The 26,542-nt window shown below is 45.9% G+C and overlaps 1 protein-coding gene across 3 annotated transcripts in view; it reads left to right on the forward strand.

The window, feature by feature from the left end:
• Positions 1 to 26,542, forward strand: part of p2ry1 (purinergic receptor P2Y1) — a 34,159-nt gene continuing 7,617 nt past the window's right edge. The window contains exon 1 of one of the 3 annotated variants that reach the window (XM_070882420.1): positions 1 to 274. The gene's annotated coding sequence lies outside the window, so the exon portion shown is untranslated. Of the gene's footprint in view, positions 275 to 646; positions 851 to 1,420; positions 1,511 to 26,542 lie in introns of those variants that run through there. The other 2 variants (XM_070882422.1, XM_070882421.1) reach the window with 2 other exon arrangements.

A 26,542-nucleotide genomic window follows, 5' to 3' on the forward strand; every position in this document is an offset into this window, starting at 1 on the left:
TGCTCCGTGACGCTGCTGCCAGAGTGAAAGAGGAGGTGGAATTGAACACTGGAGAAACGTCCAGTGTGTGCTGTCTCATTTAAAGCAAAATCGTGAGCAGCCGGACTTTCAATGGAAGAAACCAAAATTCACAAAAAGAAAAGGAAAAAGAATTGCATTTAACCCTGTCTGATTCTCTCCCCACTCACCACACACACATTCCTGGTGGATCTTATCTGTATGTGACTCCTGGCCCGGAGCTCTTGTTGGCTGCTGGAAAGGTCGGCAAAATGTGGTAGGAACGTTTAATCTTGTTCAAAATGCGTGAGTGACACGAGGAACACTGCTTCGAATCCCCATTTGACTTACTTTGGGGTTTTATTTGTGCCTGTTTATTTATTTAATCTGGAAAGATTCTGTGCATCTTTCGCTGGGGTCCGCTGGAAGCGCTCAATAAACTTAGTTTTTCTTCGAGGTAAACCTCCCCAGTGTTGAACTTTCTTGTTCGAGCAATCTCAGCGTTTTTATTTTGGTTAATGGAGAGAGCGTTGTGGATACGCGCCGAGACTGGGTGTAACACGCTTTCGTATTTTATGAAGTAGTTGTATCTGTATGCAAATTCACAAAAAACATTAAAAACGAACGCGTGTTACACCCGGTCTCGGCTGGCAGTATTGGAGTGCGAGGCGTGGATGCAGATTGCCAGCAGGCGAAACAGCTCCTGGTAAAACTGGGATTGTTCCCCTCGGAGCAGAGAAGGTTCAGGGGAGTAGAGGCGTTCACAATTTCGAGGGGTTTTGATCAGAGTAAATAAGGAGGAACTGTCTCCACTGGAAGGAGAGTCGGTAACCAGAGGACACACAGATTTAAGGTGATTGGCAAAAGAACCAGGGGGCCAAGAGGATTTTTATTTTACTCAGCGAATTGTTCTGGTCTGGAACGCGCTGCCTGAAAGGATGGTGGGAACAGAATCAATCGTAACTTTCAAAAAAGGGCAATTGGATAAATACTTGAAAAGGGGGAAAAAATGCAAGACTATTTGGAGAAAGAGCTGGGGGCACTGGGGAGTGGAAAGAATTGGAGAGCTCTCTGACAGCCGGCACAGGCACGATGGGCCGAATATCTGTGTGGGTAAAGCAGCCTTGCAATTATCCATTCACAATCCTTGACTGGAATGAAAGGACACTTGGTGTTCATTGTCACTGGCCGCTGCTTTCTTACTGCCTGCCTGTGTAGGCATAGGACAAGAGATTGCTCTATTAGTAAGGTCACCGAGGTTTGTCTTGTGTGGGTCCACGGACCTTTTATCTATTTCTGTTTGTGTGATCTCCTGCCAGTGACTAACCTTGACCTTCCCTGTCCGGTCAGCGGCCCAGCATCCTGACTCGGTTTCCGTGGTTTCTCGGACACTGCGATGTCGCCTTTTCGAATTTGCCCATTTTGACTTTACACCCATGAAACGCCAGCGTGTGAGGGGCGAGACTTTCAATCCCACCCACGGAATAAGCTGCCGGACAATGGGGACTTGTGAGTAAGTGGCAAGGCAGGAAATAATTCAAATTGAAGGGCTGGGGTTGGCGTTACAAGCCCCAGAATGGGTCTATAGATGTCCGTTCATATTTAAAAAGTGTTCTAAATGGTGGACTCGTAATTTAGGATTCTTTCAAAATGCAATCTGGTTCTGGATGTGGTTGAATACCATTGCAGGAGTCGCAGTAGATGTGGGTGGATAGAGGAGCTTCACTGGTATAACTCATGTCTTCAGGATGTAATGGTTGATGCGATGGGATTTCAGTGTATAAACTCTGAGGCCCCTCTCTGAGGCTGCATCAGACCATTCGCAAACTTGGCATTCTACTTAACCCAGAGCTGAGCTTGCAACACCATATCCTCTTCATCATCAGACCGCATACTTCCTCCTCCGTAACATCGCCCGTCTCCCTGCCCGCCGCCTCAGTTCATCCGCTGCTGAAACCCTCACCCGTGCCTTTGTTACCTCGAGACTCGACTAGTCCAATGTTCCCCTGGCCGGCCTCCCACCTTGTACCCTCCATAGACTTGAAGTCATCCAGAATTCTGCTGCCCTTATCCTAATTCACACCAAGCCCTGTCTGCCCATCACTCCTGTGCTCGTTGACCTACATCAGCTCCTGGACCGGCAATCCCTCGATTTTAAAAATTCTCATCCTAGTTTTCAAACCCCTCCATGATCTCCGAGATCTCTGCGCTCCTCCAATTCTAGCTTCTTGCGTATTCCCAAATGTAATCACCCACCATTGGCGACTGTGCCTTCAGGTGTCTTGGAATTCTCTCTCTCAACCTCTCTGCCTCATTCTCCTCCTTTAAGATGCTCCTTAAAACCTAACTCTTTGTCCAAGTTTTTGGGCACCTGTCCTAATAGCTTCTTATGTGGCTCAGTGTCACATTTTGTTTGATAACGTTCCTGTGAAGCATTTTGGGATATTTTACTATGATAAAGGCACTATATAAATACAAGTTGCTGTCGTCATATGATTACCACAAGCTCCCTTCCCACCCACTTTCTACAGAAAGATACACCACATTGGGATATATTTCAGAAGATACCTCACTCATAAGAACATAATAAATAAGAGTAGGCCATATGGCCCCTTGAGCCTGCTCTGCCATTCATTAAGATCATGGCTGATCTTCTACCTCAACTCCACTTTCCCGCCTGACGTCCATATCCCTTGATGCCGTTAGTGCTCAAGAATCTATCTATCTCCGTCTTGAATATACTCAGATTCCATAGATTCACAACCCTCTGAGTGAAGAACTTTCTCATCATCTCAGTCCTAAATGGCCGACCCCTTATCCTGAGACTCTGCTCCCTAGTTCTGGACTCTCCAGCCCGGGGGAAACAGCCTCTCAGCATCTACACTGTCAAGCCTTCTAAGTATGTTATAAATTTAAATGAGATCACCTCTCATTCTTCTAAACGCCAGAGAATACAGGCCCATTCTACTCAATCGCTCCTCAAAGGACAGCCCTCTCATCCCAGGAATCAATAATGCTGATGCATTGTGGCTGTTGCTTCAAGGGTACAGCCATTCTCCCTCTCACAAACACTGCACCATTACTGTTCTGATGCTGCTTTTAAAGGAGTGAAGGAATGTTGGGAATTCACTGTCTCGGGTGGAGTTCACTGTTCTTTGGATGTTTGGGCCCGATTTTAACTCCAGGCGGATTCCCTGCTCAGGCCTGGGTTAAAATTATAGTCGGGTCTCAAATATGTCACCGGACCACAACATGTTGCTCCGGGCGCCTGTCCTTGCTGCCTGCTCAGGGGAGCCAGTTAAAGTTGCAGATGTTGCGATCATGTTTCGGACAGGTAAGAGCCAGGGCGGTTTTAACTGCCCACCCGCGCCAGGTTTCTGCTGAGTGAGTCAGTTTAAAATCGCCTCGACTCTCGGTTGCTAATATCTGAAGCAAGCCTAATGGTACCCCCATCAGCCATGTCTTCAGGAGTTAGCACTTTGGGGTCTGTTTTGGGGTCCACAGAGCTCTGAGAGTGGGGTGGGTGGGGCTGCCATAGGATTAAAGCATTATGTCAGCTGCCTGGGAGTCTGGCACACATCTACCTGCGTGTTGATCTTTTTGTAGTTGCTTACGAGCTGAGCATTGATGGACTAATTAGCACACATAGAAGAAAGTTTATACATCACATACATTTAAACCTGTTTTTATCTCTTTGTTCATTGTGTTTGTTCTTTTAGTAGATGGGTGGTAAAGTGTTAATGAAGAAATAAGCTGTATGTGTAAGACTGCTGTTGAAAGTTTTGCACCTTAGCCAAGCCTGTATGTCCGAAATAGAGCTGGAGCACCGGGCCCCGGAACATTGTGGGAGAGGGTGCAGCGAATGAGGGTGCAGGGCCCAGAAGAGACGAGGGCCCAGGGGCAGCATGGGCCAGCCCACACTGCGATGTGTGTGCGCATTAGGTCCGTGCAGCAGAGCAGGTCTCCAGTCGTCCTGATACAACCCTTGCCACTGGACCAAGACCTAGCTCTGTCAAGCCCGTGTGGTGGCTGATGTGCAACGGTCACCACACGTTAAAGAAATCCACACACAGGCATCTTCCACTCCCTCAATTGGAGTTCAGGACTGGAACATTGGGTCCTTCATTGAAACATCTGTGAACTCTTGTGGAAGCAAGTCATCCTCATTCGAGGGACCGCCTATGATGACGATGGAGTGGAAGCCCTGGTGGTGAAGACGACTCCAGGGTGATCTGGGTAGGGCACATTGATTGCCTTGAGTGCAGTCAATGACTCCCTGGATCTGTGGGAAGCCAGCCAGAGCCGCAAAGCCAAGCGCCCGTTCACTCTGACCGGCCTCATCGGTTGCAAAGTGTGCGCAATTGCCGGCCCTGGCATACATGGTATCGGTCACCTGAGTGATGCATTTGTGGGCAGCAGCTTGCGAGATTCTGCAGCTACCTCCAGCAGATCCCTGATAGGAGCCAGAGGCGAAGAAATTGAGGGCGGCGGTGGCTTTGACAGCCAGTGGCAAAGGGTGCCCACTAGGTCCACTTGGCAGAAGGTGTTCTTCCAGGCGGCTGCAAATGTCTGCGACCACCTGACGCGATACCCTGAGCCACCGGTGTCCCGACATGTCCAGGAAGCTGATCCTCTGCCTATAAATATCCTGTGTTGGGGGTATCGCCTTCTGCGAGCTGCACCCCTGAGCTCATCCCCTCTCTCCTGCGGAGCGGCAGGTCAGTGAGGCGAAGGCTGCTGCTCGTCCTGCTCCTGCTACCGGTGCTGTTGTTCCTGCTGCTCATCTTGGTCCTCATCCTTTGGATATGACGTTAAACCGAGGTCCCGCCTGCGCTCTCAAATGGATGTAAAAGATCCCATGGTACTATTTTGAAGAAGAGCAGGGGAGTTATTCCCGGTGTCCTGGGCCAATATTTATCCCTCAATCAACATGACTAAAACAAATTATCTGGTCATTATCACATAGCTGTTTGTGGGAGCTTGTTGTGTGCAAATTGGCTGCCGCGTTTCCTACATTTTAACAGTGATTATACTCCAAAAAGTACTTCATTGGCTCTAAAGCATTTTGAGACTTCGGGTGGTCGTGAAAAGCACTATATAAATGCAAGTCATCGTCATCGTCGTCTTCTCATTTGAGGTCCAAGGTAATGCTGCATAAGTGGCACCCGTGCTGAAATGATGCTTGGCAGACAGAAAGTGTGGATCAGGCTCTCAAAAATCCATGGTAGCAGAAATGACCACCAAAGTAGTGGAAATCAGCTGCAAAACACACTCTCCACAAGCCTTTCCCTTGGGCAAGGAAGCAGGTGTGTGGTCTGAGTAGCTATAGGATTGTTTGCCTGTCATTTGGTCAGTTTGCACTGTCTTCTCGCCTTGCATTCACCAGCGACTTTCAGGAAGCCTGTAACAGCTGTGCACTCAAGAGTTAAAGTTCACACATTTAAAGTTAAAACCGCTCCTAATTGCCTCTTAATAGCTTTCAATTGCTAACCCGCCTCTCCCATGGGAGTTTCTCGCACGCAGCTGAAAGCGTTGTAGTTAAGATTGGAAGTCGCCGGGTTCGAGCCGAACTCCCGACCCGCTGTCACTTTAATCCTTTCTCATCCCTTCATCCCCTCTCCCCGCCCCCCACCCCTCCCACCCGCTCCCAAACTCACTCACTTTTTTAGCTAAAAAAAAATCCCCCACCGTTGTACTTTGTTTTTTTTTTCTTTATTCTGTTTCCTCAAAGACTTGCATTTATACAGCGCCTTTCACCACCTCGGGATGTCCCAAAGCACTTTACAGACCTTTTTGTGTCAGCCATGGCTCAGTGGGTAGCACACTCACCTCTGAGTCAGAAGGTTGTGAGTCCAAGTCCCACTTCAGGGGCATGAGCAAAAGAAAATCTAGTCCGACACTCCAGTGCAGTGCTGAGGGAGCGCTGCACTGTCGGAGGTGCCGTCTTTCGGATGAGGCCCCATCTGCGTGCTCAGGTGGATGTAAAAGATCACATGGCACTATTTTGAAGAAGAGCAAAGGATGTTATCCCTTGCCCAATATTTATCCCTCAATCAACATAACATAAAAACAGATGATCTGGTCCTTATCATATTGCTATTTGTGGGAGCTTGCTGTGCGCAAATTGGTTGCCGTGTTTCCCACATTACAACAGTGACTACACTCCAAAAGTACTTCATTGGTTGTAAAGCACTTTGAGACGTCCGGTGATCGTGAAAGGCGCTATATAAATGCAAGTCTTTCTGGGTTTTTTTGAAGAGTAGTCACTGTTGTAGAAGTTTGTTGCTGGAGGAACTGGGATCAAAGGGGAAGATTTTACAACGTAGCCTTCCTGGTGCAAAACCTTGTGCAAATTGGAAACTAACTAATGTGCGTGATTTGCTGTCCATTCACTAAATTGGGTGGAGCATTGTGTGGGGCCCACTGACCTGCATTCCTGATATGAGCACATATTACACAATGCTCGACACTGCGTGCAAGATTGGCCCCATGGTGAGAAAACACAAGTGGGGTAGAAATCACTTACAAATGCCTGAGCTCATGGACCAAATGGTATGTCCGATGACCCAAAATGGGTTTTAAAACACACGATATACAGGGCTGGATTAAGGGCCTGATCCAAATGGGCCGGTAGTTATGTTTGTTCATGTTCATTACATGATGTATATGATTCTGATTCTGAGCATGAAAACTTAGGCCAGTATATTCAACAATGGAAGCATATTCTGTTACAAGTAGGTACCATGTTCTGGTTCTGGTAACATTGCAATACTAGATTCCTATACATATATGCAAATTTCTCTCAACATGTGAGACAAAACAGATTAGTGCATATTCTGTTCTGTAGATCAGTACATTAGTGTATATAGGTATTTCTGTATATAGGTACATTAGTGTATATTGGTACTTCTGTATATAAGTACATTAGTGTATATAGGTACTTCTGTATATAGGTACATTAGTGTATATAGGTATTTCTGTATATAGGTACATTAGTGTATATAGGTACTTCTGTATATAAGTACATTAGTGTAAATAGGTACTTCTGTATATAGGTATAAACAAATGAATCTATTTTTCTCGGTCTTGTTTTTCCTCTCTTATTGTCTATTCTATTTGGGAGGCCTTATGCTTTTTTTTCCTACATTTATTTGGTGGGTCTATGTTCTTTGGTGGGCTTGGGGCGGCAGCCCCATCCGCCCCGTGGTTAATCCGCGCCTGCCAATATATCTCTCTCAAATTCTGTTAGCATCATTGTGAACACAGCAGGAAGGTAGACTCTGACCGCTGTGTGTTAGTGACATTGTAAAGGACTGCGCCCATGCTGCCAGTGATGATATTGCTGCACACAGTGACCAGAGAAATTCTCACTGCCACGGCTGGTAAGTTATCTCTGCATTGTTTGTTCTACAGCAACAACCGTGTCACAAGGCCGAGGCTGTGGATTGCCTCACGCGTTACGACACTTTACTTACAAACCAGAACTTTTTATATAATACAGAAATAGAAAATTCTGGAAATACTCAGCAGTACAGGCAGCATCTGTGGAGAGAGAAACAGAGTTAAGAATAAGAGGCACCTATTTAAAATGGAAATGAGGAGGAATTTCTTCTCTGAGGGTCGTGAATCTGTGGAATTCTCTGCCCCAGAGAGCTGTGGAATATATTTAAGGTGGAGATAGACAGATTTTTGAACGATAAGGGAATGAAGAGTTATGGGGAGCGGGTAGGGAAGTGGATTGAGTCCATGATCAGATCAGCCATGATCTTATTGAATGGCGGAGCAGGCTCGAGGGGCCGAATGACCTACTCCTCCTATTTCTTATGTTCTTATGTTATGTTCTTAACGTTTCAGATCGATGACAATTTGTCCAAACTGCTTTGAGAAACTGGGAGTATAGAATGGAGTCCTTACAGGAAGTTGGAAGGAAGGAAGTGTAGTCCAGGTAGCTGTGGGAGTCAGTGGGCTTTAAGTGAATGTTTCCCATAGCCTATCCCCAGAAATGGAGACAGAGAAGTTGAGGAAGGGGAGGGAAGAGTCGGAGATGGACCATTTGAAGGGTGGAAATTGGATGCAAAGTAAATGACATTTTCTAGCTCAGGGCAAGAGCAGGAAATGGCACTGATACAGTCATCAATGTACCGGAAAAAGAAATGAGGGAGGGGACCCGAGAAGGACTGGAACAAAGAATGTTCCACATATACCACAAAAAGGCAGGCATAGCCAGGACCCATGTGGGTTCCCATGGCAACGTCTTTAATTTTGAGGAAGTGAGTGGAGTTCAAGGAGAAGTTGTGCAATGTGAGAACAAGTTCAGCCAGGCAGAGGAGAGTGGTGGTGGATGGGAACTGGTTGGGCCTCTGCTCGAGGAAGAAGCAGAGCTCCCCCAGGCCATCCTGGTGGGGGATGGAAGTGTAGAGGGATTGGACGTCCATGGTGAAAAGAAGACGGTTGGAGCCGGGAAACTGGAAACTGTTAAAGTGGCGGAGGACATCAGAAGAGTCGCGGATGTAGGTGGGAAGAGACTGGACAAGGGAGTCGAGTTCTGACGCAGGATCATTGACCTGAAATGTTTCTCTCTCTCTCTGCTTGACCTGCTGAGTACTTCCAGCGTTTTCTGATTTTATTTCAGTCTGCAGTATTTTGCTTTTGTGTAAGAATTTTTTATGTCTGTTTTCCTCCACCCCCTGCTACCTCCTGGCAAGGGCTGATGAACTTTTACAAGTCCAAAAACAGTCCTTATGAAAGTAAACCATCTGTCTGCTGGGACTCCTGCTGGAGCTGTTTCTGGATTTGTGGCTCTCCAAGTGCCTTCCTTGAGAAGAAAAGCCAGAATTTTTTTCTCTTTTTAAAATCTGATTCCATTAGCACATGTGCACAATGGTTATTTATAACTTCAGTCACACCAGGCCAATCTCACTACATTGTGCCAGGAAAAGGGGAATGAATTGCATTTATATAGCGCCATTCATGACTCCAAGACATCCCAAAGAACATAAGAAATAGGAACAGGGGTAGGCCATACTGCCCCTCGAGCCTGCTCCGCCATTCAATAAGAACATGTCTGATCTGATCATGGACTCAGCTCCACTTCCCCGCCTGCTCCCTACAACCCTTTATCCCCTTATCGTTTAAGAAACTGTCTATTTCTGTCTTAAATTTATTCAATGCCCCAGCATCCACGGCTCTCTGAGGCAGTGAATTCCACAGATTTACAACCCTCTGAGAGAAGGAATTTCTCCTCATCTCTGTTTTAAATGGGCGGCCCCTTATTCTAAGATTGTGCCCTCTAGTTCTAGTCTCCCCCATCCTCTCTGCATCCACCTTGTCAAGCCCCCTCATAATCTTATACGTTTCGATAAGATCACCTCTCATTCTTCTGAATTCCGATGAGTAGAGGCCCAACCTACTCAACCTTTCCTCATAAGTCAACCCCCTCATCCCTGGAATCAACCTAGTAAACCTTCTCTGAACTGCCTCCAAAGCAAGTATATACTTTCGTAAATATGGAAACCAAAACTGCACGCTGTATTCCAGGTGTGGCCTCACCAATATCTTATATAGCTGTAACAAGACTTCCCTGCTTTTATACTCCATCCCCTTTGCAATAAAGGCCAAGATTCCATTGGCCTTCCTGATCACTTGCTGTACCTGCATACTATCCTTTTGTGTTTCATGCACAAGTATCCCCAGGTCCCGCTGTACTGCGGCACTTTGCAATCTTTCTCCATTTAAATAATAACTTGCTCTTTGATTTTTTTCCTGCCAAAGTGCATGACCTCACACTTTCCGACATTATACTCCATCTGCCAAATTTTTGCCCACTCACTTAGCCTGTCTATGTCCTTTTGCAGATTTTTTGAGTCCGTCTCACACATTGCTTTTCCTCCCATCGTCAGCAAACTTGACTACGTTACACTCAGTCCCTTCTTCCAAGATGTTACAGTCAATGAAGCACCGTTTGACATGTTGTCACTGTTGTAATGCCGGACACCATCTTGTATGCAACAAGCTCCCAGCAAACAGCAATATGATAATGACCACATTATCTGTCTTTTAGTGGTGTTGGTTGAGGGATAATATTGGCCAGGACACTGGGGAGAACTCCTCTATTCTTCTTTGAGACTCTTTGAGTAGTGCCGTGGGACCTTTTACATCCACCTATCAGGCAGGTGACGAGGAGTTAATGGTGTGTCTCCATCAAGCTGCTGATCTGATCATTAGCTGCGGTTGATAGAAAACTGGGATTCTGAATTCAGTTTAATTGGAATTTGGAAATCAAAAGCGGGCATCAGTAAAAGTGACGATGAAGTGCTATGGGATCCTTTACATCTACCTGAGACAGGGCCCTGGTTTAACGTCTCATCCGAAAGTCGGCACCTCCAACAAAGCAGCACTCTGATGGATGACATGATGACTCCCTCAGTATTTCGCTGGGGGCGTCAGCCTGGAAAATGTGCTCGAGTGCGCAGTGGGGCTTGAACCCATGACCTTCTGACTTAGGAATAAGACAGTTACGAGCTGAGACAGGCTGACCCTGTGACTCATATTCATACCCGGAGTGAATCGTGTTGGTACCGATATAAACTCTTGGTTACAAACAGCAGATAGTGGAAGGCCTTTCACTGCAATTAGCAGCTTTTAACAACAGTACAATGCAGCTCAGCTAGTGTTTGAGAGATAAAAGACAAGTTAATGAGTTGTGGTCTTATTTATCAATTGGTCGTTCCAATGAAGCATATGCACCCAACATTCATCTACAAATTAGATCGATTCCTTTCAGGAAATAACATTTTAGTATATATGTAATTTGAGACATGACATGAGGTAAGTGTAATGTGCTTGGGAGGAACAAGTGGCTTTGGACCAATGGTTCCCCAGAGCTCTCCCCCACTGGGGGTTTTCCTCACCTCATGTCTGGGTCTGTTGTAGACTCACTGATAGAGATTGATTGCCGTGATCAGTCAACAACTGCATTATCTTAGTACCACGTGACTACCAAGGATGGTAGAAGGCAAACTAGTTGGACTTTGGTCTATTTTCATCCAGCAGTTCCTATGGGCCCAAATTTGGCCAGTACAGACTTCTGGCGTACTCACCAGATGTGCGCCGCTTTTGTAGAACTCCAAGGGCGCCAAAAATCTTTGGGCCGAGTTTGGCTGCTCCCCAGCCTTTCCTCCATGGTGACGTAGCGTGGCAACTGGATTCGGGGGCAGAGCCAGGTCCCGGTGCTGAAAACAGTGCCGGGACCTCTGCACATGCGCGCTAGAGTGTGCGCACATGCGCAGTAGCTCCTTGCCCCCAGAATCTGAGTGTGTGTGCTGCAGGCTGTGTGGGAGGGGCAGACGCTCGCCGCCCCTATCGCAGGCCAAGTGGCCTGCCGCACAGGCCAGCCGCTGCCTTCCTGCACTGAGGGCTACAAGGGACAGGTTGGATGGAGGGGGAAAGAGTTTTGAGGGGGGAGGGGAAGATTTTTTGGGGGGGGGAAGGGGAAGAGTTTTGATCGGGGGGGGGCCGGGGAGGGGAAGAGTTTTGATGAGGGGAGAGTTTTGATGGGGGGGGAGGGGAAGAGTTTTGATCCGATGTGTGGTGGGGTGGGGAGAAAATAATCTTCAAAGATTTTCCAGTAATTTAATATCTAGCTACCTTTACTAAAAATATGCTCAGGCTGATAGCACCTACAACCTGTCCCATCTTGCTGCTTGGGATTTGAAAAAAACTAGCATTCCTATCATAACACTGTCATTCGGAGGCTACCTGCACTGATTTCTTAATTCTCCGCAAGGTTTTTCTGAGCATCACACAAGTGACCTCATACGCTGGCCTAAGTTAGTTTGGAGTAACTTTTCACCGGCTAAACTTGCTTCAGTGGCCAAAATAGGAGTAAATGGCTGGTAACGCCCCCTTTTGGGAAAAACAAAACTTAAAAAAAACCTAAGTAACTCACTTACACTGGAGCAAATTAAATGGGGAGAACTGCGATTTTTAAGTTACTCCAAAAAAATCTAGTTGCTCCAAAAAAAACGGAGCAAATCCTGGTGAAACTTTGGCCCCATGTTCTCAACATGTTAACTTGTCTTTTCACTGGATAGATGCTAACAATCCAGGTTACTCCCTACTACTCTGTTTCTTGGCCGCAAATTATGTGCAGCAACTGTGAAGATGGAAAGTTTTGAAGATTGACCAACTGAAAGAAAGAATTTGCATATACATAGCGCTTCTCACATTCCCGGGACATCATTAAAGCTTCAAAGCCAAGGAATTAGGTTTGAAGTGGACTCATTGTTGTCGAGGCAAACATGGCAACCAATTTGTGCACAGCAAGGTCCCATAAACAGCAGTATATTAATGATCAGTTAATCAGTTTAAAGTGCTGTTGGTTGAGGGTGGAATATTAGGCAGCTGCGGCGAGTTCAGGGCGAAGGAACGGCGAGTGATCGTGGAGCGATATGATCGGGGCCCAGGAGAGGTGTGAGTTCGGGGCCCAGAAGAGGCGAGGGCCCAGGGGCAACACGGGCCAGCCCACACTGCAATATGTGTGCGCGCTCAGTCCATGCAGCAGAGCTGGTCTCCAGTCGTCTTGGTTAATCCTTGCCACTGGACCAAGACCTAGCTCTGTCAAACCCATGTGGTGGCTGGTGTGCAACGGCCACCACACGTTAAAAAAATCCACGTGGAGGCATCTTTCACCCTTCAGGATGTAGTTCGTGACCTGGAATATTAGGTCCTTCATTGAAACACCTGTGAACTCGTCTCTTTTTGGCGTGGGAGCGGGTCATCCTCGATACGAGTGACCGCCTAAGATGATGATGATGATGATGATGATTAGGCAGGACACTAAGGAGAATTCTCTGCTCTTCAAGGAAGTGCCAAGAGATCTTTTACATTCCAACCAAACAGGCAGGGGGGACCTCGGTTTAACGTATCCTCAGAAAGGCAGTGCCTCCGACGCTGCAGCACTCCCTCAGTACTACACTGACATGCCAGCCCAGGTTAGGTGTTTACGTTAGAAGTGAGGCTTGAACTTCAAGTTGACAGGGCCACCACTGAGCCAAGCCAATGCGAAAATGTAATCCTTACTTTAATATGTGCGTTATCTATTCGCCTTCTCAGAGTTCCAGTGGCAGTTCACTCTGGGAAGGGGCCTCACTGTTGGAGCAGTCTTTGATTCAAATGATTACAAGAATTTTCATTGAGAAATCAGAACTTGCATTCATACAGTGCCTATTATTTTCCCCAGGACATTCCAAAGTGATTCACAGCCAAAAGGAAGTGTGGTCTGTTCTGATGTCGACAACCACAGCAGCCAATTTGTGCACAGCAAAAGGCCACTAACAGCGATGAGATAAATGAGCAGATTATCTGTTTTGGTGTCAGTTGAGGGATAAAATGTTGGCCCGAATCCCTGCTTTTCTTCCAATACAACCATGAGATCTTTTCCATCCAGCTGCAAGGGCAGAGAGGGCATTGGTTTAATGTTTCACCTGAACGCGTGTTGCACTCCCTCAGTACCGCACCGAAGTATCAAACTAGATTACACACTCTACTCGCCGGAGTGAGACTTGAACGTTTGAGACACAATGGGCCGAATGGTCTCAGTCTGTGCTGTGTGATTCTGTGATTTGAACAGTGAGTGTCATTGAAATCGAGTTGGCACTGGCTGAAAGGAATTACTGAACTTGACAGCGGATGGGAGCTGAATAATTATTACAGGAAAAGAATACCAAAAAGGTCATTTTTATGAGTGTATCATACTAACAGCAACTGTTGGTGTTCAGAGGGACCTGGGTGTCCTTGGACACAAATCACTGAAAGTTAACATGCAGGTATAGCAAGCAATTAGGAAAGTAAATGATGTGTTGGCCGTTAGTACAAGAGGATTTGACTATAAGTGAAAAGGGGGCCAAAATTGCCCACCACTGGAAACAGGCCTCACGCACCCCGTTTCTAGTGTTTTTACCACCGCAGTGCTTGAGGTGGTCTCGAGCGAAATTCCGCTCTTTGGCTTTTTTTTTCAGGCAGACCGGAGGTGGCTCAGAATGGGGGCGGTAGTGCAACGGTGAGCACACCAGAGGGGTGGAAGTTGGGACAGGGTGTAGTGCCTGCCGCTGTCAGTCATCAGCGTAGCGCTGGTGACGTCATCACGGCACCGCATCACCACGGCTCTCCCCTTCACTTAAAGGGGAGAGCCTGCGCGATAGTTTAAGTTTGGTCCACTGGGCCACCAGGAAGGGTTTCGGCCGGGCCAGTGGCCTGGGGCAATTTCGGCCCCAAGACGTCTTACAGCAATTATGTAAGGCCCTGGTGAGACCACATCTGGTATATTGTGTACAGTTTTGGTGTCTTTCCCTACAGAGGGATATACTTGCCATAGAGGGAGTCCAGCGAAGGTTTATCAGATTGATTCCTGGGATGGGGGGATTGTCCTATGAAGAGAGATTGAGAAGATTAGTCCTACGTTCTCTAGAGTTTAGAAGAATGAGAGATGAACTCATTGAAACAAACAAAATTCTTGTAAGGCTTGACAGGTAGGATGTTTTCCCTGACTGTGGAGTCTAGAACCAGGAGTCACAGTTTCAGATTAAGGGGTTGGCCATTTCGGGCTGAAATGAGGAGAAATTTCTTCACTAAGAGGGCGGCGAATCTTTGAAATTCTCTACCCCAGAGGGCTGTAGAAGCCCAACCTTTGAATATATTCAAGATCGAGGTCGATAAATCTTTGGACTCTAGGGGGAATCAAGGGATGTGGAGCAACTGCAGGAAAGTGGAGTTCAGGTCGAAGATCACTCATGATCTTATTGAATGGCGGAGCAGGCTCGAGGGGCCAAATGGTCTACTCCTGCCCCTATTTCTTGCATTTTTATGAAAGTGCTTTAGGTTCACATCTAAAGTGATCATATAACTGCGTGTATTACCTTGGTTTAGGGCTCAAGGTACATTGGGGTCATCTCAGTCTTTCTGTGCTTGTCTGAGCAGCCCCACAAACACCATTGCCACAGGAAGACATGAGAGCACTTAGATGCTCCCTCAACATCACTCAACTCTATACCACCCTCGCAACAACTACAAGATACAAAGGGTCAAATCTGGGATGGCAGTAATCTCCCCTGTATGTTAATTCAGCACCAAACACAGCACCGACGTTCTGGGAGAGAAGGTTCAGCATCCAGCGCTTGTCATCCCTGCAGGAGGCACAGGCCAGTCAGATTCATTCAAATGAGCTGGGGGGTTTGGGTGGGTGGTGGGGGGGTGTATTCCTGCAGCCCGTTCCTTCCCTCCCCTCTCCCCTCGAGGGTTACCAACTCTGGTTGGACATATTCCTGAAGGTGTCGTCACATGACCACCTGCCGCCACCCACCCTGCCCCCACACTCCCATCATTGGTCGCCTGGCATGTCCATCGTCGTCATGCCCCATCCTCCCACGGCCAATTGGAAGGTGAAGAGACTCTCAGTTACCCGATTGGATGATTCTTGACTGTCAGTCAAACAGCCTTTTGTCCCATGTCTGATATATTACGAACTAGTAAACAAAAATGCCCCGCAACTTTCAATGTCGCTATGATCTTTCTTTCGCTGCTGTCTCCCGGAGTTTAATCTTTAATTCCTGGAGGCTCCAGGACATTCCTGCAGGGTTGCCAAGACAACCCTCATTCCTTGCCCCAGCACAGGCCTATCTAGGAACCAGGCTGCTGTAGGTGCTCCCAGACCCCGATGTGCAAGGGTCCTGAGGATATGGCAAGGAACTGTATGGCAAGTTATCTATCTTTCTTCTCCCATGCCCAATCCCACCAACAACACCTCTCGATGATATTTCAGTCCAACTGGGCACTTCTGGTTGCTGATTTCCATCAGCAGCCTTGATCGTGATTGATGAAATCTGCACAGTTTGACCCTGGCTTTCCTTCCCCTGCTGCCAGTGACAGAATACTCTCCACTTGCCTGGATGAGTGCCGTTGCAACAACACTCCAGAAGCTTGGCACCATCCAGGACAAAGCAGCCCGCTTGATATACAGCCCATCCAACACCAGAAAGCCCCACTCCCTCCCCCACCGGCAGCCTGTGACTGCAGTGTACACCGGATGCGCTGGAACAACTATCCAAGGCTTCTTCGGCAGCACCTCCCATACCCACGACCTCTACCACCTAGAAGGCCAAGGACAACAGGCACATGGGAACACCACCATCTCCAAGTGCCCCTCCAGGTCACACACCATCCTGACTTGGAAATACACCAGCCGTTCCTTCATCTTCACTGGGTCAACATCCTGGAACTCCCTCCCTAACAGCACTGTGGGAGCACCTTCACCACACAGACTGCAGCGGTTTAAGAAGGCGGCTCACCACCACCTTCTCCAGGGCAATGATTGCCAGAGATACCCATATCCTGTGAATGAATTAATTAAAAATTGATGGACCTGCACCAGGGGTACTCCCAGGCCATTGAAACGTATAAGATTCTGAGGGGACTCGACAAGGTAGATGCAGAGAGGATGTTTCCCCTCGTAGGGATATGTAGAACTAGGGGCCTTGGTTTCAGAATAAGGGATCACCCATTTAGAACTGAGATGAGGAGGAGATAGATTTTTGAGCAATAAAAGGAGTGAAGGGTTATGGGAAGCGGGCAGGGAAGTGAAGCTAAGTCCAAGATCAGATCTGTCATGATCTTATTGAATGATGGAGCAGGCTCAAGGGCCAAATGGGCTGCTCCTACTTCTTATGTTCTTAAAGATCCTGGGACAGGACATCTCGGCAATTTTGAGGCTGAACCAGAGCAGCAGAATTGAGCATTCTGAACTTTAGCCATTGGGCCACATGCAGCTTTCAAATCTGTGCCTCAAAGCCCTGGCTACTCAACCCTATTCGCCCTTCCATTTCTGACTGGCTGGGTTGTTCTGGTTGAATTTTTATGAACCTGGAGGTTTTAAATCAAATGGGGATATTGGCAAATTGATAGGAGCACGGCAGTAATTTTCACCTTCACTGCCTGGTCAGTAATCTAATGGTGCGGATCAATGGGATGATGGTCAGGTGGCTCGTACAATGGGAGGTGACCTATTCTACTAGATTTCCACCCAGTGGGTGAAAGTGGGAATGACCCCGGTGCATTTAACGTCCTTGTCATCATCATCATACGTGGTCCCTCGAATCGAGGATGACTTGCTTCCATGCCAAAAAAACGGATGAATTCACAGGTGTTTCGAAAGAAGAACCGGAACTATATCCTCAAGGGTGAAAGATGCCTGTGCGTGGATTTTTTTAATGTGTGGTGGCCATTGCACACCAGCCACCACACGGGCTTGACAGAACTAGGTCTTGGTCCAGTGGCAAGGATTTATCAAGACGACTGGCAACCTGCTCTGCTGCACGGACCTAGTGCGCACACATATCGCAGTGCGGGCTGGCCCATGCTGCCCCTGGGCCCTTGGCCCAAACGTCCTTGTACACCAGTCATTAAAAGCAAACATGCAGGTGCAGCAAGCAGTTAGGAAGGCAAATGGTATGTTGGCCTTCATTGCAAAAGGATTTGAGTACAGGAGCAAGGATGTCTTACTACAGTTATAGAAGGCCTTGGTGAGACCGCACCTGGAATATTGTGTGCAATTTTGGGGTCTCTTTACCAAAGAAAGGATATACTTGCCATATAGAGAGTGCAGCGAAGGTTCACCAGACTGATTCCTGGGATGGCAGGACTGTCGTATGAGGAGAGATTGGGTCGACTAGGCCTGTATTCACTAGAGTTTAGAAGAATGAGAGGGGATCTCATTGAAACATATAAAATTCTGACTAGGTTGGATAGACTGGATGCGGGGAGGATGTTTCCCCTGGTTGGGAAGTCTAGAACAAGGGGCCACAGTCTCAGGATACGGAGTAGGAAATTTAGGACCGAGATGAGGAGAAATGTTTTCACTCAGAGGGTGGTGAACCTGCCACAGAAGACTGTGGAGGTCAAGTCACTGAATATATTTAAGAGGGAGATAGATAGATTTCTAGAAACAAAAGGCATCAAGGGGTATGGGGAGAAAGCGGGAATATGGTGTTGAAATAGAGGATCAGCCATGATCATATTGAATGGCGGTGCAGACTCGAAGGGCTGAATGGCCACTACTGCTCCTATTTTCTATTTTTCTACATGCGGTCCTGAAGGCTCTCTTGTGCCTGCCTATACCGTCTGCAAAAACATAAAACTCAAAGACCTCTGCCTGAGAGTTTTGTTTCACCACATTGTCTTTTTATTCTTGGCAACGCACGATCAAAGGGAGCAAAGCCTGTTGCTGTGTGTGGTAATGGGCTGATACTCTACTTCATGCGCCCGGTTCAAGGTCCACAGTCCAAGCTGCTCGTCTGAGTGCCGTGCCGGCCGTGGCTCGGAGGCTAGCACTCTTGTCTCTGAGCCTTGTGATATCTTCACAGAGCACAGCACACACAGCTTCCTAACATGGCAGGCAGCTCTCTCTCGGAAATCTCCGCAAATCTGCCTAGTTCTGTTTATTATTAACCCTGCACTTGCAGTACACAATACGTCCACATCCACAGTGTGGAGCTACAAACATTACAAGCTTACAGACAATACACTTCTCCCTCATTAATGAAGAAGCCATCATAACAAACATCATACATAACTTTCATGTTTATACATAACACAGAATATAAACTTTTTTTTTCCATATTTACAAATTTAACTTTACCATTTGTTTTCTGTTTCAAAGAGGATATCTTCGCTCTTGAACAGAACCTTCCAAACCTGATGCCAATTTCACACTCATTAGAGGCTCATCCTGAGGAACATTTTCCTCCACGGAATTTCCTTGATTTTCATTTGAACTCACTCTAACTTCAGGCTCTTTGTTTTCCTGACTCGGACTCAGACTTTCATTCTGATTCTCTCCTGGATTTGTTTCCAGTACATTGGATTTAGGATTTGCTACTGGTATATCAAAACTATCTGATGAGTCAGAAATAATTGAATCATTCCCACCTTCAACTCCTTCCATGTCTGTAGGTAAAATATGATCAATATGAACAAACCTAACCTGTCCATTATCAAACATCTTTACCAAATATGTGTGAGGACCACCTATCTTCACCACTCTTCCTGGTAACCACTTTAACCATTTATGGTAATGGTTCTTCACTCTCACCTACTGGTTTAATTTCACACTTCTCTCTTTTACTCTACCTTTATCATGATTCTCTTTCTGTCTTAATTGTGTCTCTTCTACGGACTGTGCCAAATTTGGCTTTAACAACGAGAATCTGATTCATGGCTGTCGTTTGAGAAACAACTCTGCTGGTGTTCTACCAGTAGTTGTATGAGGAGTATTTCGATATGTAATCAAAAAATTAGCCAATTTGTGATCCAATGATAACTGTAGTTTCCTTGGATTTGGATCTAACATTTGTTTTATGAGGGCACGTTTTACAATTTGTACAGTGCGCTCTGCTGCACCATTCGAAGCAGGATGGTATGGTGGAACCTTGGTATGTTTCACACCATTTTTGTTTGTGAATTGTGCAAATTCTTCTGAACGAAATTGTGGTCCATTAGCCGAAACAATTTCTTCAAGGAGGCCAAATGAAGAAAATAATTTTCGTTAAATGTCCAATGTTTTACTTGTTGTTATTTTCCACATTGGAAACACCTCAACCCACTTCGAATGGCTATCAATCACAATGAACCATTGTTGTCCTTCTAACTCAGCAAAATCAATATGTAGCCTTTGCCACACCCTGGGAGGCCATTTCCATGGCTGTAATGGTACTGGTGGTGGTTGCTTGCTTATCGATTGACATGTCGTTCACTGACTCACGATGTACTCTATATCTTTATCAAGACCTGGCCACCATAAATAACTGCGTGCAAAACTCTTGGTCAAGCACATTCCCAGGTGCTGGTCATGGAGGTCTCCTAATAATTTGGACCTGAATTTATTTGCTATAACCAGTCTTGCACCCCACATGATACAATCTTTATTGACTGATAATTCATTCCTACGAATGAAGAATGGATGTGTATCTTTGTCTGTTACCTGGTTTGATCGATTTGCAATATAATCATTCACCTTTGACATCACTGGGTCACGTTTGGTTGCTCTACCAATCTCTTCAGCTGTGACTGGCAGTTCATCAATGTATGAAAAATAAAACACTTCTTCCCTATCGGGTGTAACTTGTGATGGGGAAGGCAATCTAGACATTGGATCAGCATTACTGTGATCAGCTGATTGTCTGTATTCAATATCATATGTATATGCTGACAAAATCAAAGTCCATCTCTGCATTCGGGCTGCAGCTAATGTTGGAACTGGGGACTTTGGATCGAGGATTGCTTTTAGACGCTTATGGTCTGTAACGATGGTAAAATTATGACCATACAAGTATTTGTGAAACTTCTTGACCTCAAAAATTAATGCCAAAGCTTCCCTTTCAATTTGCGCATAATTACACTCACTGGCACTGAGAGTGTGTGAAGCAAAAGCAATTGGTCTCTCCTCCCCACTACTTAATACATGAGAGATTACTGCCCCAACTCCATACAGAGAGGCATCACATGCTAGCTTAATCTCCTTAGATATGTCATAATAAACTAACATGGTGCTCTCTACCAATTTGCTTTTACGCTCCTTGAATGCTGTATCGCATTCTTTTGACCACTTCCAATGGACTTGTTTTTTCAAAAGTTCATTCAGTGGATGTAATACTGTAGCCAAATTTGGTAGGAACTTCCTATAATAGTTCAAAAGACCCAAGAATGAACGAAGTTCAGTGACATTCCTGGGAGTGGGTGCATTTCTGATCGCATCCAATTTTTCCATGGTTAGATGTAAACCATCTTTGTCTTCTCTGTACCCTAAGTACTCCACTGAGTTTTTAAATAACTCACACTTATGAGCAGACACTCGTACTCTGTGCTTCTTTAGCCATTTGAGGACTTCATTCAATATGTTATTATGAATTTGCCTATTTGGTGCTGAAATTAGTATGTCATCCAAATAACATACTACCCCTTCAATACCTTGCAAAATCTGGTTCATCACCCCTTGGACTATGGCAGGGGTGGAAGACACTCCAAACGGTAGCCTATTAAATTGATATAGGCCTAGATGAGTATTTATAGTCAAACATGACTTGGACTCCTCATCTAGTTCAAGCTGTAAGTAGGCATTCGTAAGATCCAGTTTTGAGGAGATATGACCACCTGTCAGTGTTGTGAACAAATCTTCTATATTCGGCAATGTATTGGGGACATTACCCTCTTGAACCTGATTTACGGTTACTTTATAATCACCACACAATCTTACTTTACCATCGGACTTGGGTACAACAACAATGGGTGTAGCCCAATTACATCGATCTATCTTACAAATAATGTTCTCAGTCTCTAGTCTTTTGAGTTCTTGCTCAACTTTCTCCTTGAGTGCATATGGTACGGAACGTGGCTTGTAGTGAACTGATCTAGCGTCCTTCTGTACCCTGACACTCGCCTTGGATCGGACTGCTCGATTCACAGAACACCTTCGGATACTTCTTGATAACCTCATCCGTTGATGAAAATCTTGCTTCCAATCAGAAAATCTTACTCCAATCCAGCTTCAGTGAGCTCAACCAATTTCTTCCCAGTAATGCAGGCTTGTCTCCTTTCATTATTATTAGAGGCAAGTTCTGAAATTGATCTTTATATTTCACCGGTACGGTGATACGACTTACCACAGGAATTTTCTCTCCGGATTAGCCTTGCAGCTCTATATTGGATTTCTCCAGTTGGAAATCACGCAATTTATCGCGATATAGTGACTCTGGGAGTACACTCACGGTTGCACCCATGTCATTTTCCATTGGTATCTTGAATCCCGCAACGTCTATGTGGATTTTGATGCATTCCGAATCGCTGTCCATTAACCTCGTGCTCCTGATGATGTGTAACTCTAATATCTCCTCATCCTGTTGTTGTTCTTCCATGCTATTTAGTCTCTTGGGATTTCTACTCATAGCTTTGAATGCTGAACTCATAGTTCGTTAGCTGGTTTACCCTTCAGTCGGCATGCCTTCGCAAGATGCCCAGTCTTCCTGCAGAAGAAACACTCTGCCTTCACGTATGGACAACTTTGAGCAATGTGTTGTCCCAGGCACCGATAGCATGACTTCGATGCTCTTAGAATTTCTAGTTTCTGAATTTCCTTACGACTCAGTTTATACTAGGGTAAGTGAGTTAACTAAAAGCTCTGCAACCATGATTGATTAGTCAATGAATCCACACATGAATTTGCATGGATCACTGCAACAGTGCATCAGGAGAACAAAATACTAGTTTCTTCTTGGCACCATTTATAAGGGCGAGGACTGTTTGATAACACGAGGGCAAGTCCAGTTCAGTAATTATCCTATTAAACTGTTAGAACAAAATTCCTTTCATTGAGTGACTTCAGTTTACATCGACTACAGCACAGAAACAGGTAATTCAACCCTACTTGTCCAAGCAGGATAAAGCAGATGAATATGTGGCTTGAGCAGTGGTGCAGCAGGGAGGGATTCAAATTCCTGGGGCATTGGAACCGGTTCTGGGGGAGGTGGGACCAGTACAAACCAGACGGTCTGCACCTGGGCAGGACCGGAACCAATGTCCTAGGGGGAGTGTTTGCTAGTGCTGTTGGGGAGGAGTTAAACTAATATGGCAGGGGGATGGGAACCAATGCAGGGAGACAGAGGGAGACAAAAAGGAGGCAAAAGCAAAAGACAGAAAGGAGATGAGGAAAAGTGGAGGGCAGAGAAACCCAAGGCAAAGAACAAAAAGGGCCACTGTACAGCAAAATTCTAAAAGGACAAAGGGTGTTAAAAAAACAAGCCTGAAGGCTTTGTGTCTTAATGCAAGGAGTATCCGCAATAAGGTGGATGAATTAACTGTGCAAATAGATGTTAACAAATATGATGTGATTGGGATTACGGAGACGTGGCTCCAGGAGTATCAGGGCTGGGAACTCAACATCCAGGGGTATTCAACATTCAGGAAGGATAGAATAAAAGGAAAAGGAGGTGGGGTAGGTTTAGGAGGAGATTAATGCAATAGTTAGGAAGGACATTAGCTTGGATGATGTGGAATCTATATGGGTAGAGCTGCAGAACACCAAAGGGCAAAACACGTTAGTGGGAGTTATGTACAGACCTCCAAACAGTAGTAGTGATGTTGGGGAGGGCATCAAACAGGAAATTAGGGGTGCATGCAATAAAGGTGCAGCAGTTATAATGGGTGACTTTAATATGCACATAGATTGGGCTAGCCAAACTGGAAGCAATACGGTGGAGGAGGATTTCCTGGAGTGCATAAGGGATGGTTTTCTAGATCAATATGTCGAGGAACCAACTAGGGGGGAGGCCATCTTAGACTGGGTGTTGTGTAATGAGAGAGGATTAATTAGCAATCTCATTGTGCGAGGCCCCTTGGGGAAGAGTGACCATAATATGGTGGAATTCTGCATTAGGATGGAGAATGAAACAGTTAATTCAGAGACCATGGTCCAGAACTTAAAGAAGGGTAACTTTGAAGGTATGAGGCGTGAATTGGCTAGGATAGATTGGCGAATGATACTTAAGGGGTTGACTGTGGCTGGGCAATGGCAGACATTTAGAGACCGCATGGATGAATTACAACAATTGTACATTCCTGTCTGGCGTAAAAATAAAAAAGGGAAGGTGGCTCAACCGTGGCTATCTAGGGAAATCAGGGATAGTATTAAAGCCAAGGAAGTGGCATACAAATTGGCCAGAAATAGCAGTGAACCCGGGGACTGGGAGAAATTTAGAACTCAGCAGAGGAGGACAAAGGGTTTGATTAGGGCAGGGAAAATGGAGTACGAGAAGAAGCTTGCAGGGAACATTAAGGCGGATTGCAAAAGTTTCTATAGGTATGTAAAGAGAAAAAGGTTAGTAAAGACAAACGTAGGTCCCCTGCAGTCAGAATCAGGGGAAGTCATAACGGGGAACAAAGAAATGGCAGACCAATTGAACAAGTACTTTGGTTCGGTATTCACTAAGGAGGACACAAACAACCTTCCAGATATAAAAGGGGTCAGAGGGTCTAGTAAGGAGGAGGAACTGAGGGAAATCTTTATTAGTCGGGAAATTGTGTTGGGGAAATTGATGGGATTGAAGGCCGATAAATTCCCAGGGCCTGATGGACTGCATCCCAGAGTACTTAAGGAGGTGGCCTTGGAATAGCGGATGCATTGACAGTCATTTTCCAACATTCCAATGACTCTGGATCAGTTCCTATCGAGTGGAGGGTAGCCAATGTAACCCCACTTTTTAAAAAAGGAGGGAGAGAGAAAACAGGGAATTATAGACCGGTCAGCCTGACCTCAGTAGTGGGTAAAATGATGGAATCAATTATTAAGGATATCATAGCAGTGCATTTGGAAAATGGTGACATGATAGGTCCAAATCAGCATGGATTTGTGAAAGGGAAATCATGCTTGACAAATCTTCTGGAATTTTTTGAGGATGTTTCCAGTAAAGTGGACAAAGGAGAACCAGTTGATGTGGTATATTTGGACTTTCAGAAGGCTTTCGAAAAGGTCCCACACAAGAGATTAATGTGCAAAGTTAAAACACATGGGATTGGGGGTAGTGTGCTGACGTGGATTGAGAACTGGTTGTCAGACAGGAAGCAAAGAGAAGGAGTAAATGGGTACTTTTCAGAATGGCAGGCAGTGACTAGTGGGGTACCGCAAGGTTCTGTGCTGGGGCCCCAGATGTTTACATTGTACATTAATGATTTAGACGAGGGGATTAAAGGTAGTATCTCCAAATTTGCGGATGACACTAAGTTGGGTGGCAGTGTGAGCTGCGAGGAGGATGTTATGAGGCTGCAGAGTGACTTGGATAGGTTAGGTGAGTGGGCAAATGAATGGCAGATGAAGTATAATGTGGATAAATGTGAGGTTATCCGCTTTGGTGGTAAAAACAGAGAGACAGACTATTATCTGAATGGTGACAGATTAGGAAAAGGGGAGGTGCAACGAGACCTGGGTGTCATGATACATCAGTCATTGAAGGTTGGCATGCAAATACAGCAGGTGGCTAAGAAAGCAAATGGCATGTTGGCCTTCATAGCGAGGGGATTTGAGTACAGGGGCAGGGAGGTGTTGCTACAGTTGTACAGGGCCTTGGTGAGGCCACACCTGGAGTATTGTGTACAGTTTTGGTCTCCTAACCTGAGGAAGGACATTCTTGCTATTGAGGGAGTGCAGCGAAGATTCACCAGACTGATTCCCGGGATGGTGGGTCTGACCTATCAAGAAAGACTGGATCAACTGGGCTTGTGTTCACTGGAGTTCAGAAGAATGAGAGGGGACCTCATAGAAACGTTTAAAATTCTGACGGGTTTAGACAGGTTAGATGCAGGAAGAATGTTCCCAATGTTGGGGAAGTCCAGAACCAGGGGTCACAGTCTAAGGATAAGGGGTAAGCCATTTCGGACCGAGATGAGGAGAAACTTCTTCACCCAGAGAGTGGTGAACCTGTGGAATTCTCTACCACAGAAAGTAGTTGAGGCCAATTCACTAAATATATTCAAAAGGGAGTTAGATGAAGTCCTTACTACTCGGGGGATCAAGGGGTATGGCGAGAAAGCAGGAAGGGGGTACTGAAGTTTCATGTTCAGTCATGAACTCATTGAATGGCGGTGCAGGCTAGAAGGGCTGAACGGCCTGCTCCTGCACTTATTTTCTATGTTTCTATGTTTCTAAGCCGGCATCTATGCTCCATAGAAAGTGAGGCCTTCTCCCACACCTCTTCATTTCTTCATTTCGCCCTATCAGCATATCCTCCTATTCCTTTCTCCTGCATGTGCTTATTGAGCTTCCTCTTAAATGCACCTAAGCTATTCACCTCAACCACGCCCTGTGGTACCACATTCGAGCAGTACTTGGTAAGATAATGGGACTAAAGGCAGACAAAACCCCTGGACCTGATGGCTTACATCCAAGGGTCTTAAAAGAAGTGGCTGCAGAGATAGTGGATGCATTGGTTGTAATCTACCAAATTCTCTGGATTCTGGGACAGTCCCAGCAGATTGGAAAACCGCCAAGGTAACGCCTCTATTTTAAAAAAGGAGGCAGACAGAATGCAGGAAACTATAGATCAGTTAGCCTAAAATCTGTCATTGGGAAAATGCTGGAGTCCATTATTAATGAAGTAGTAGCGGGACATTGGAAAAGCATAATGCAATCAAGCAGAGACAGCATAGTTTTATGAAAGGGAAATCATGTTTGACAAATTTGCTGGAGTTCTTTGAGAATGTAACGAGTAGAGTGGATAAGGGGGAACCAGTGGATGTGGTGTATTTAGATTTCCAGAAGGCATTCGATAAGTTGCCACATAAAAGGTTACTGCACAAGATAACAGTTCACGTGGTTGGGGGTACAATATTAGCTTGCATAGACAATTAACTAACTAACAGAAAACAGAGAGTCGGGATAAATGGATCCTTTTCCAGTTGGCAAACAGTAACCAGCCACAGGGATCGGTGCTGAGTCCTCAACTATTTACAA

This window comes from Pristiophorus japonicus, chromosome 6 (assembly GCF_044704955.1).
Source record: "Pristiophorus japonicus isolate sPriJap1 chromosome 6, sPriJap1.hap1, whole genome shotgun sequence".
Classification (NCBI taxonomy): Eukaryota; Metazoa; Chordata; class Chondrichthyes; family Pristiophoridae; genus Pristiophorus; species Pristiophorus japonicus.